This window comes from Triticum aestivum, chromosome 6B, assembly GCF_018294505.1.
Source record: "Triticum aestivum cultivar Chinese Spring chromosome 6B, IWGSC CS RefSeq v2.1, whole genome shotgun sequence".
Classification (NCBI taxonomy): Eukaryota; Viridiplantae; Streptophyta; class Magnoliopsida; order Poales; family Poaceae; genus Triticum; species Triticum aestivum.
Genome location: NC_057810.1, coordinates 140,859,569 through 140,873,353, shown reverse-complemented (window position 1 = coordinate 140,873,353; position 13,785 = coordinate 140,859,569).

Sequence of the window (13,785 nt, the reverse complement as noted above, 5' to 3'; positions counted from 1 at the left end):
CATGTCTCTCCGCGTACCTTTGTTTATAAAACCGTATGGCCAGATTGCTTTGTTTGGTGTAAATCTTTGCCCTCATAAAGGCTTTATAAAGTAGGACAAACAATCCTCGGCTATTGGCCGAGGAGGTGGAAGCTGATGGTCGGTCAACAAAGTTTTGTACAATACGGATCCGAGCATTAATGACGTAAAGTACTTTGATACATAGAGTCATTACACATAATTTGTGATTTTACTATGGATATCGATCCTTAATTCGGCCTCCCATGCCCGCATTAAGGCTCGGGGGCTACTGAGCTTCGGGCTTATTATTTACAAATATTAAAGAGGCACATCGATCCCCTGATCTGGTGTTGCCACCCGACCAGTATCTCGGGGGCTACTGCATTGCCTGTCCAATGCAAAAAAATTTAAGTGCAATACAGTCTCCGAGGAGATTTTGATCCTTAGGTTGGTCGGCCGCACCCAACCTGAGTCTCGAGGACTGAGCATGCCGCTTTTTGTGTCCCGAAGTGTTCTGCCGAGCTAGGACTTGATCCTCAGGCCGATTTTGCAAATCAACCTAAGTCTCAGCGGTTACTAGGATCAGCGGTCTTATGTCATCCTTCAGGTGCATCTCGGGTTTTAGACCAATACACACCTTGAGGGCTACTGGCTATATATCTCGTCAGAGAATAAATTACATCAATAAAAAACATTGACCAAAAATCAGCCCATGATTGAGGTGCTTAACCACCTCAGAAGCAGTTCGGCATATAGCTCAGAAGCAAGTGGCTGGCTCCTTAGAGGGCATTTCCGGCATTAAGCTCGGCTAAACTCCTTCAACTTTTTTGGACCAAGATGATCTATGACATCTTGGATATAGTCTGGCGTTGGAGCTTGGACAAAGTCCGGCGTTGGAGTTCGGATACATTCCGGCGTTGGAGTTCGGATACATTTCGGCGTTGGAGCTCGAAAGAAGTCCGGCATTGGTGCTCGGCTGCAAGAGATACCTTGAATGCAGTCCGGCGTTAGAGCTCGGATGCAAGAGGATGCTGCTGCCTGGGAACAAACTTCAAACCCGAGGTGTGGCATAAAAATAACAAGGCATTGATAAAGGCCGGAAACTTAAAGGGGCTCCTCGGATACCCGACGTGTAAACTCGTCGAATGCATTTCGGTGATCCTCAAGATCGAAGATGAGAAGATTTGTTGAACCAGTTTTCAAGACCGGCAACCGAAGATGAAGAACAGTTCGGAAGAATCGAGGAGCGTCCCTAACTTGAAGACCGGTTCAGGGGGCTACTGACGGTGTCCTGGACTAGGGGGTACTCAATGCGTCGTCTCCTGATCAGTTGGATTGGGCTGAGGACCCCCATGGACGTATACTCATGGGCCAGTCCGGACAGCTGCCGCATACAAGGAAGAATCCACATGACTTGGCGATCAAGACAAGGACTCCTCCCCCACTGGCGTATTCGGCTAGAATTCTTGTTATCCTAGGCCTCTGGTGCAATATATAAACCAAGGCCAGGCTAGTCGATAGATATAAAACAACAATCATACCATAGGCTAGCTTCTAGGGTTTAGCCTCTCTGATCTCGTGGTAGATCAACTCTTGTACTACCCATATCATCAATATTAATCAAGCAGGAGTAGGGTTTTACCTCCATCGAGAGGGCCCGAACCTAGGTAAACATTGTGTCCCTTGCCTCCTGTTACCATTGATCCTAAGACGCACTGCTTGGGACCCCCTACCCGAGATCCGCCGGTTTTGACACCGACAGCCACCAAAACCCGTGAAACCCAGTGCTCCTCCGTCGGCCTCCCGACCGCCGCCCAACCGGAGACTCTTCCCCGACTACGTCGTCCACCGCAACAGCTCGCCGTCCCTCATCCACCGCATCGGATGAGTATCTGTTGTCAATCTCGTCGTCCCGTCGGATCAGCCGCCCCGTCCTCCACCTTCAAGGAGCTGCCCCGATGTTCACCTTGTCTATTGCGCCACCTCAATCCCCACAACACTGTCTTGGCCTACCCCACCGGAACCGCAGCACCCTCACCAATTCCTCCGATGAAGCCGAGGCCAACTCAGCGCCACCAAGGAGGTTCTGCACTCACTGCTGCATTTTAACTTTTATTCAATCTCACGGGGGTTCCAGTGCTCGATACCGAGCAGACATGGTGTCTCCATCGACGGTGCCGTAACCGGCCACATCATCCATGGCGTCTCTCCCCCATGTTGTTGCTTCCTCGGCGGCGACTTCCACAACGACACTAGCTGCAGCTGCTCCGACTCTCGCTCGCACTGCGGCTCTGTTCTTGCTGTCGGTCGCGCTGTTGCATTGCTCTTGCTTTCGTTCATGCTGCTGCTCTACTCTTGCTCTGGCTTGCGCTGCTGCTGCTGCTGCACGACCTCCGGTAGCTACAGGAGTTGCTGCTTTAGCACTCGCTCGCGGTGCTACTGCACGACTTGCTCTCTGCTAGTGCGTTCCCTGCTCGAGCGTCTGCTGATTTAGATCACTGCTTCTCTTCTACTAGTGCTCGAACGCCCTAAACATCTATTGCAATGCTCTGTTACTAGTTCAATCAGTTTCGACAGTAAAATTCAGTTTCGACTGTGAAGTTCATTTTCTTCAGTTAAGTTTAGAGTGAACAGTACTTACATCATCTGTCGGAGCGGCCGTGGCGCGGCTGATGCGTTTTACATCTAGCACTTTTTGGTGATGTATTTTACATCATCTATTGCAGATGATATTAGGGTCCCACTTCAGATTAAAGTTGTCTGTCTTGTCATGCTTCAGCCTCGTCGCCGTACACCTTAGCGGAGCTGCTCCAACGACGGAACCGTCCATCACATCGGAGCAGTACCCTCGGTGTCGTTTCCAGAGGCCTCGGATCTTCTTCCCCGCCTCCGACAGTCACACCAGCATCATCACCATCCTCCACGTCCAACCCAATGATGCTGAGGTCCACAAGGCTATGCCAAAGAGGTTGTACATTCGCCGCATCACTTTGTTTCTCCATTCCTCTATTCTTCCAATTCATGTGAGCCAAACACCTAGGTTGACTGAAATCCTATGTTTCCAAATGCTCTTTTTTGCACGTGCATTCCTATCCTATTCCTGTGTTTTTCCTGTCCCTACATTTATAGAATCCTCCAATTCTAAGGAGCCCTTACAGATTTACTTCATTTTCGGATTGGTGTCAAAGAAAACTCTGTGTGTTATGTCCTGCTCCTGCCGTGCCGTCATCCACCCCACCCGAGGTGCACCATCGATAGAAGCGTTCACTGCAGCAGAGATCCCCCTGCAGACTTTCTTTCGCCGCCTTAGATCATCTTCCCCGTTGTCGCCAGCCACGCCAACTTCATTACCATCATCGACTGAGCAGATGAACCCGAGGACTACACAGTTCCGGAAGAGAGGTCGTAGTCTTTCGTGTTTGCTTATACATAGGTTATTATTACTTGCTACTTTATTGTTCAATCTTGAGTTTTGAATTGCCCATGGGTCTCATATTGAGCCAGCAACGAATAGTATCTGTCTACTATCTGGTTCATCTGGGGTCTTCTATGTGGTTCATGTTGGGTGGGCAACAAACAATAGATGATCCATTGTCTATCTTTTTAAACTGAAGCTATAATCTACCTGCTATCATTAGTCTTGGATCCATCCACTCGTTTGCTACCATCAGTCTTTATTTTTGCATGCACCCCTTAGGCCTTACAAAATCTAACTATTTTTTATTATGCATGTCAGATATTGTACACAATCGTACTGAATATGTAGAGAAAACGAGAAGACCGTTGCATGCGAATATAATGTCATGCAGACGCTGCTCTATGGTGGGCGAAGTGCCCCCCTCTCATGCATTTCCAGATTGTATTCCAGAGGAAGATAACTGTTCAGATGGAGATTCAGAAGGAGCCGACCATGCCTGTTTACCACCTGAGGTGTTTGCTCTAACCTGGCATGCTGATGTTGGTCATATCATGCATATGGAGCCTTGCATTGCTTACATTATACATCTTATATGTCATCAGCTTAGTTTAGATTTGCTTTGTGTGAATGCCACCTGTTTGGTTTCTATATCATATTCCCACCATTCCTAAATATTTGTCTTTTTAGAGATTTCAACAAGTGACTACATACGAAACAAAATGAGTGAATCTACACTCTAAAATATGTCTATATACATCCGTATGTGGTAGTCCATTTGAAATCTCTAAAAAGACAAATATTTAGGAACGGAGGGAGTATATGGGAATTATGCAATGTCATCTTCTTTAGCCAGGCATCATATATGTGAATCATGCAATGCCATCCTGTTTAGCCAGTCATCGTATATGTGAATTGTATCGTGCCATATTTTTTTTCCATAATGTATTCCATTTGTCAACAATGTTTATACATTCATCTACTCTTCCTGTGCATCAGCCATTTGAGTCGGTCATGGGAAAATCTGGATTGAAAACAAGGTCTTCTGAGCAGTCAGTGCTACCTATCGATGCAGATTTCTTGCTGGTTACAGATAGCTCCTCAGAGGAGGATTCAGAGAGAGATGACCAGTCGTATTCCCCCCGAGGTGCATGCTCTAACTTGGCTGGGTTATATTGCTCATATCATGCATATGGTGTCTTGCATTTCCATACCATCTGCTTAGATTAGAAATGCTTTGTGTGAATGCCTCCTGTTTGCTTTCTATATCAGATATGTGAATTATGCAATGCCATGTTTTTCAACCAGTTATCATATATGTGAATTATGCACCGCCATGGAGCCAGGCATCATATATGTGAATTATCTCATGCCATCTTTTTTTTTCATTACGTATTCCATTTGTTGACAATCTGTGTATATTGAACTACTCTTCATGTGTATCGGCCATTTGAGCCGGTTATGGAAAAATCTGGAGTGAAAACAAGGTCTTCAGAGCAGGCAATGGTACCTATTGAAGCATATATCTCGATGGTTACAGGGAGCTCCTCAGAGGAGGATTCAGAGACAGATGACCAGTCCTATATCCCACCTGAGGTGTATGCTCTAAGTTGCAATGTTTATATTTCTCATATGATGCATATGGTGTCTTGCATTGCTTAGTTTAGACATCATATGCACAATATTGAATTCTATCTGCTTAGTTTAGAGATCATACATGCAAGTGCCATCCTCTTAGTATATGAATCAATTATGTCAATTATATCATGCCACCCTGTATATTTAGACAACATGTATGTGAATTATTTCATCCCAACCTATTTTAGAAAGACATCATATAGTTTTGTCATGTCATCCTGTTTAGGTACTCATCATATGTTGAATTATGCCATTATATCCTGTTAAGTTATCCATCATATATCTGAAACTGTGTCATTCTATCCTGTTTAGTTAGGCATCATATATGTGAAATTGTGTCATGCTGTCCTGTTTGGTTAGACAACATATATGTGAATTACCACATCTGTCTATCATACAATGTCTGTACGTTCAATTTATTTTCTTGTTTATCATCCATTTGAATTGGAGGGTGTGGTGGCAGTATCTAAGGGAGGAAAAACCCGTTCTTCACAAAAGACAGTGCTACCCGTCGATGCAGATAGAACCATGGTTGTACTGGACCACAAACTAGCCCCACCACACATAATCAAGACTCTTCCAGATTGCACACTTATACCGTTGGGCAGAGAACCAACTACAACCCATCTAACCGCAACCCCAGCGGATAGTAACCCACTTATAGTTGACAAAGCACCATGTCCACCACAGAGTACCCCCACATGAGCAGTTTGTAAAGCTAATGTAGTGCCCAAAGCACGAAGACCACCACAGCTAACCCAAACTCCACATTTAAAGCAGAAGAGCAACTGTTCTCAGGTGAGATTCCATAGCTATGGTCCATACTCCTTTGCTGTTGCATCACTATATTTACTCATACCAACTACTTTCAAATTTGAAGGATCCAATTGAAACTCCAATGGCGCAACAGGTATGTTTTAAACCTATTTCTTTAACTGGATTGCTGTTCTAACTTCTTGCTCTATGTTGATTTCAGTTTAAGTTGTATAAACAGTTATGTTCTCATGTGATGCACATTACAAGTGCTGCCAATGCTGTGTAGTTTCTCACACTTATATTCTGTCTATGCTGCTGTGTCTTAAAAATATATGAGTTGAACTGTGTCTCTATCTTGATTACGGAACATAAACTAGAATGATATGGACAATACAGTGACCATAGTGCATAGATATATGTTTGTTTCATGCTGTTATCCTATCCACCTTACTACTGAGCCGGTTTACCAAAATGAGTTTGGTATACTACAAGCTAAACCTGTGATGTGTCTACTTGTTTCTCTTGTTGTATGCAAACAGAATATTGGAGAAGAGCACCCCACTATGCAATGGTAGAGAAAGTAATGCAGATAAGGTTCAAGATAGTGAGACAACCCTGTTGGTCTCCAAGAAAGGTGATAAAGGCGATCTTGTAGGCAGTGAGAAAACCCCACAGTCTTGCGTTGATGTAGTGTTCGAGTTACTGGCCAGTACCGCTGGCACAAGCTCTTCAAACTCGTTGCCTGAATCACTTCGGCTTCTTCAGTCTCAGCTACAAGCTGAAAGGCATCAGTCAGCTGTGCTGCGGCAAGAAGCCGAAGGACTGAGGAAGTCCCTGCAGAATTCAGATGCGTACTTTCTTGTGCAACATCAAGCGCTGGAGGATTTAAGCGCCAAACAAGAGAAAGTTAATAAGCTTGCTAAGCATCTTGCCAGCATTATGGGTACCCAAGATATTGTTTCTTGAACTCTTCTGAAGTGGTTTCAGTTCTGGACTTGTTTTGCTGCGGCGTTTATATGCTGTTGTGTTCCCTATATTTGCACTGGTGGTGAACTTTGATGCCCAGTGGATGTAATATGTGTAATAGCCGTGATAGCCTAGCATAAGTTGCTTGCTTATTTATTTCCTTGTTGTCTTGTTTATTTGTTTGCTTGTAGTCAGTGCAGTTCTTTTTCCGCAGTTTGCTAGTGGCTGCAATAACCTATTTTTTAAAACTAGGCCACAATAACCATGGGCTAATATTTACTGTAGTGACACTGGGCCTCCTACGGGCCATAGAAATAGTGGGCCTTCTATGGGCCGTAGAAACAGTAGGCCTTCTACGGGCCATAGAAACATTGGGCCTTCTACGGGTCGTAGAAACAATGGGCCTTCTACGGGTCGTCTCATCAATGGGCCTTATACGGGCCGTATGATCGATTGGCCAAACATGGGCCAATAACAGGCCGCATTATGGCCATAAACGGGCTAGAGTTGGAATCGTCCGTTCATGGGCCGACCATAATGGGCCACCGTTAATAGGCTGTATTTGATGACGCTATGAAAACGGCCCAATGTATTAACGGACCACAAACGGGCCGACTGTAACCACGGGCTGAATTTGGCCCACAAGCAAAAAATGACAGTAACGGGCCGTAAGTAAATGTATGCTCGAAATGAGCCCAAGAATAAATGGGCTCTGAGAAGGCCGAAAGATAACATGGGCTGGAAACGGCCCAACTGAATAACGGGCCCTTAATGGGTATAAAGTGATACACTGTTCATTACGGGCCAGTTTCACCACGGGCCGTTAATGGGTCTAAAGTGATACACTGTTCATTGCGGGCCAGTTTCACCACGGGTCGTTAATAGGCCAAGAGTTACATAGGGCCTCATATGGGCCGAAAGACGTCATGGGACATACATGGGCCAGAAGTGAAAACGGGCTGGAATCATATTGGATGGCCCAGATGACGCTACTGGGCCTAATTCGGATAGGGCGTAACGGGCCTTGGGTTAGCGGGCTGTAAATGGGCTATATGCGAACAGGCCGTTAACAGGCTTTCCATGGGCCGGCCCGTCACCTTTTGACCAAGTCAAACGGGCCGGCCTTTTTAGAGGAATGGGCCTCTGTTGGGTCGTGCCACGTGTCGACGTATCATAGGCGCCTTCTGTCCAATGAGTGGATGACATCTGTCCCAAGAACGAGCCGACACATGTTTCCTCCAGCCAATGATGATTTTACACGTGGAAAATCCCCATTGGTCGAGGCTGTTAACGGCGTTCCATTACGGTGGATGCCACGTGTTGGTCACCCTTGACGAAAGCACTTCTATGACGGGCGATTTATTATCATGGAAGTGGACACTTCCGTGATGATAATTTTGGTAATGTCATGGAACACTTCTACGACAACACAAGTATGACTATCTTGATTATGTCATAAATTTGTCATGGATGTACATGCATGACAAAAAACGCGACCTACTGTGACAAACACGTATCATCACGGAAGTGTATTTTTTTTGTAGTGCATAGCGCATATTGCGAGGCGGTTTCCTCTGCATGTCTTGCCGAAGCAGAGATCGTGTCCCCTTATTACGGGATTCTCATCAATACGGGTATGGGTAGTCCAACCGCACCGTCAATTGCGGAGAGTGGGGAACGAGCGGGTTCCACCAGGCAAGTGGGGAGGCGCAAAAGCTTTTTACTACCTCTATAAAGAGATAAGGTCTCTTCCTTTTTTGCCCACGCCTTTTCCTTCCGCTAGTACATTCCCCTTTGCTCGAGCTCTAGCGCCCAAGCACTCGTCTTCTCCATCGAAGAGGGATTCCAAAGATGTCTGGATCTGGAGCAGGAGGCAAATGGATGGCCTCTACTATCCGGGAGAGGGATATCAAAAAGCTCCGAGAGGTCGAGTACTTGGCGAAGAAGATCGGCCATCGTCTTCCGCCGGCGGGATAGATCGTCCCCACTCCGGAGCCCCACAAGAGGGTCGTGTTCCTTCCTCATTTTGTCCGCGGGCTCGGGTTTCCCCTTCACCCATTTGTTCGCGGCATCATTTATTATTACGGGATTGATTTACATGACCTTTCCCCCAATTCTATCCTTAACATCTCGACGTTCGTCGTCGTATGTGAGGCTTTTCTCCGTATTTCGCCCCACTTCGGCTTATGGCTGAAAATCTTCAATGTGAAGCCCAAGGTGGTGAATGGCGAGCACACCTAATGCGGCGGCACCATGGTGAGCAAGATGCCCAAGGTCGTATGGCCGACCGGCGCCTTCAATGATTCCCTCAAGGAGTGGCAGCAGCAGTGGTTCTATATCACCAAACCGCGCGGTAAAAAGTGGGCCGCTACCCTCGAATTCAGATCCGGAGCCCCACTGCGGCTCACGTCCTGGCCCGAGAAGGGCCTGAACTAGTCCTCATCCAACGAGCTATCGATGCTCCAAACGCGCATCCAGAGCATTGTCGACAAGGATGTCAAACTCGTCAAGGTAGTCCAGGTGTTGTTAGTTCGCCTGGTTCTCCCTTGCCAGCGTCGAACCTGCAATTTGTGGGAATACGACCCGGCCAAACACCATATGCTACGGGAGCTCTATGGCTCCTCCCACAAGGACATCTGGAAGGTGCTCTTCAAGTCCGGCAAACCGTGGCTGGGCTCCGCCGAGGACCGTGGGTATCAACTATCCCGTTCTGCGAGTCCGGTAAGTTATTGCTGTGCTATGTCCATCCATGTTTTAGCTGATGTGTCCTGAGAGAGACGCTTTTATCATGTTTTCTATAATAATCCCAGGAATGGATGAAAAAGGTGGAGCGGATACACTGTCCAACCCCACTACCGGAGGAACCGGCCAGACCTCTTCTGACGAATATGCTGGTCCCAGCGCCTTACGAGGCGCCGAAGAAAGAGGTGTCCAAGAAGGTCAAGAAGACTCGGAGTGGCCTCCGTCATCGTGATGCTTCGGACACAAAATCCGAAGACTCTCGCGACCATCTCTCCTCTGAAGATGAAGAGGAGGAGGAAGAAGACGAGTCCCTTGCAGGGGGAGGGAAGAAAAGGACGGCTTCCTCATCCCTGGAGGCCGAATCGCCAAAGAGGGTGAAAGGTTCCCTCCCCGAGGCATCCACCATGGCTGCTGATAGCAGCCCGGAGTGGGATCCCAGGGCCCAGCCCCTGGTAAAGTTGTAAGTATATGAAACCCGCACACACCTACGTGCCCGAGGTCATTAGGATGTAGTAGTTTTAACTGTCACCATATTTTGTACAGCCCAGCAAGGTCCCACGCCGGACAGTCCTCATCGGAGGATTCGCTGAGCTCCGATACCCTGGCGAGCGAGACGCCTCCAGAGGGCCCTTTCCCAAAGCCTAGGTGCGACACTGAGGTGTTGTCTCAGCGGGGCCCGGACCAGGGGGGCATATCCCTGGGGCCGGACACATGGTCCTGGAGACCTTTGGGGCTCCAGGATCGGGCGAGCAGCTACCTTTGACGGGGGGTGGCCCGCCCGCTCCGCCAGCAACCTCTGTCCAAGCAGAGTTGCCAGGCGGCCTATTGACGGTGCTAAAGAGTGCGTCCATCGTTGATGAGCATCACACCTTCATGGGTGCGGTGATTGAAAAGATTCAGTCCGCCGAGAGCGGACTGAATGAGTCCTGCCTTAGCCTTATAAAGGGCTTTGAGGTATGTTTTTAGAAACCTTTTGGAGATTGTCACATTATGAGTAGTAGCCCCTGATGCACTGTCCGGCAAGAGAGAGAGAAAGCCGGAGAGGGGATCAAATCATCCGCTTTGCAGGAGACTCAGTTACTGACGTGTATCCCTTTGTTTGAAAACAGGCGTCCACAGAGACGACCGTCGCTCATAGTGCGGAGGTGTCTGGACTAAAGTAGCGTCTGGAACAGGCCGAAGAGGAACTTGGCCGTGTGAAGAAGCAGTTGGAGGACAAGCAAGGTATGTCGAAACCTTGTGCTAAGTTGAGGACGAATTAGAAGTTGTGCCTGATGAAAATATTCGTATTGTATGCTCTAGGGGAGAGTGCCGAAATTGAGGCACTGAAGAATGCTGTGGCCAAAGCTGACAGTAAGGCCACCGCCGAACAGGCTCTTCGTGAGAAGCACGAGGCCAGAGTCATTGAAGCTGAGCGAGAACTCTAGGAGGCCGTGAAGAAAAGCGAGGCCTTGGAGCAGAGTCTAACAGGGAAAGAATCTGAACTCGCCTTTGCTCTCCAATCCGCAGAGGATGCTCGGGAAGAAGCCCGAGGTGCTCTAAAGGATATTAAGGAGGCCCGGAAGGTTGCGGCTGGTAAGAACTTTTGTACTCAAGGCCATTTTTGCATAGTAATGGGAGGAACTCTAAGCGACAAGCTGAATTCTTGTTTCACCAGGGGCATTTGCGGATCTGCCACACAGCATATCAGATGCTGCCCAATTCTACCGGATTGAGGAGAAGAAGTCTGTGGGGAAGCATTTCTGGTCGCAGTATTTGGTGCTGAATTATCCGGTGCCCTTTATCGATCAGCTGAAGAAGCTGGTCGAACTGCACCACGCGGCCGAACTAGCCATGAAGGACTTGGTTGTCCAGCTGTGGCCCGCGGAGCCAATTCCAAGCAGTTACTTCGGACTCGTGAAACGGATTGTTGGTGCTTGCCCTTGGCTCGATGTCATTAAGCGGTTGGTCTACATAGAGGGTGCACGCGTGGCATTTGCCTGTGCGAAGGTGCACTGGGGGAAGCTTGATGCTGAGAAGCTAATGACCGAGGGACCACCGGAGGGTAAGGAACATCGCAAGCCCGAGTTGTACTATGAGGGTGTCCTGAAAGGAGCCCGCCTTGTGGCGGATCAGTGTACCAAAGACACTATATTTTCCTGAAGGCAGTCGTGCCTTTCTTTGTAATGCGGGATAATGGCACTTTTATTATTTATTGCCTATTTATGTGAACTTTTGTTCTTCCTGTGCGGCTGTTTAGTGTATATAAATCCTGAGAGTTGGCCAGTCGTCGGCTTCTGCCCCCACGTAAAAAGTACGGGGGTGTTCGGGACATACCTGAACACTCTTTATCCCATTGTTGGGTCCTTTTAAGGAGGTGTTCCTCACCGCGAACCAGGCAATCAGACTATAGGGCTTTATCACTCTCACTTAGCCATAGGAATTCGAGTATGGTGGGTGTCGTGGAAATAACACGTCAGATGTCCTAACGGAAGGAATTAGTCGTGGAGCCATCGCAACGAGATTAGCTTGAAGGGGTTAAACCGGACAAGGGACATGAGAGTTTATACTAGTTTGGCCCCTTCAATGAAGGTAAAAGCCTACGTCTAGTCGTGATGGAATTGATTGGGTTTCGATGACCAGGGAGCAAATACGCTTTGCTCGAGTCTCGAGTTGTTTTTTCTTGTCCCTGAACCGCCGCCGGGTCGTCCCTTTATATACACAGGTTAACGCCCGGCAGGTTTACGGAGTCCCGAGGCTGGCTCATACAGTCTGGCTCGGTCTCCCCCTTTCCCTTACAACACAAGTTATACAATTATGACAGTTTACAACTATGGGCCCTGATCTGCCTTTGGGCCCTGGGCCTCTAACCTCATTATTAAAGCACCATCTTTGTCTTCATGGGCTTCAGTATAATGGAGCATGAACCGGCCCCTCCTGGGCGGTTTACACTTAGTAGTTATATCCTCAACATTAGGCCCCAGATTGATTTGAACCTGTTCATGTCAATCTTTCATACTTAGAAAAAAAATCTTTGAACATCTTCTTTAGACCCTTGTAAACCGCCATGATAACTTCTTCCTATAAACTTTGATAAACCGCCATGACGTCATCCCTTGAACGCAGCAGTGAATCGTCATGACGTCATCTCTGCATAAAAAGATTCCCTTCCTTAATTATCTCGAAGATCGAGGCGACAGCTGCACCCTCTTTTGCTGCTTCAGGCTCCTCGATTCTCGCGCCTGCCACTTATCCCCTTCTCTTTATAAATAAGGCCGGGGGGTATTTCCATTTTCCCCCTTGCCTCTCATCTTCCTCCTGGGGACCCGAAGAGCTCAAGCGCTGCCGCCGCCGTCGATCCTCGAATCTACACCGACTAGGCCGCTGCATCACCCTATTCGTACCAGAGACCCTGCAATACTCCTCTGCTGCTGCGTGGCCCTGGTAAGCTGTCCTCCTATAACCCTAGATCTCCATTAGGGCTTCGGATTTCATCCGTGTTCATCGATGTTCATCAGTGCTTCTCCGTCTTTCCCTTAGCCTCTTTACTGAATCTAGCTATGCCTGATAGTTTTCTTTTGCGGCTAGATCCATAACTTTAGTCTGCCGCACCACAGCGTCTTGCTGTTCCTGGAAAAAACTCCATCTGGACCTTCTCCATTCCTCTTAACGCCATTGTAGGGCTTAGAAAAGTTTTCTTTATTGAACCACGGTAGATCCAAAATTATACTGCCATATTATGAAACCTGTTTCTGTAAAACACTTAGTAGATTTCAGCTCTGCCTCTTCTGTTTAAGGGCGGTTTAACCTTTAGTAGTTAGTAATCCGCCAGATACCATTAGCCCTCACTTAAACCGCCATTTTGACTTGAGTAGCAGTATCCATTTTAACTTTCGAACTTGTCCTGATTAAATTTCCTGGTTTAACTCCGGTTTAGAGCACATCAACCTTGAATCTTAAACCGGCTTTCGCACCTCTTTTACAGTTTATCTTCCAGAATGACCAAGCAATTCTCAGCTTGCAACTGGGTTCCTTCCCGGATCACAGAGACTCAACTCAACGTGTCGTGGAATTAACACGTCAGATGTCCTCATGAAAGGACTTAGTCGTGGAGCCATCGCAACGGGTTAGCTTGAAGGGGTTAAACCGGACCAGGGACACGGGAGGTTTATACTAGTTCGGCCCCTTCGATGAAGGTAAAGCCTACGTCTAGTTGTGATGGGATTGATTGGGTTTCGATGACCAGGGAGCAAATACGCTTTTCCTGAGTCTCAAGTTGTTGTCTGTTG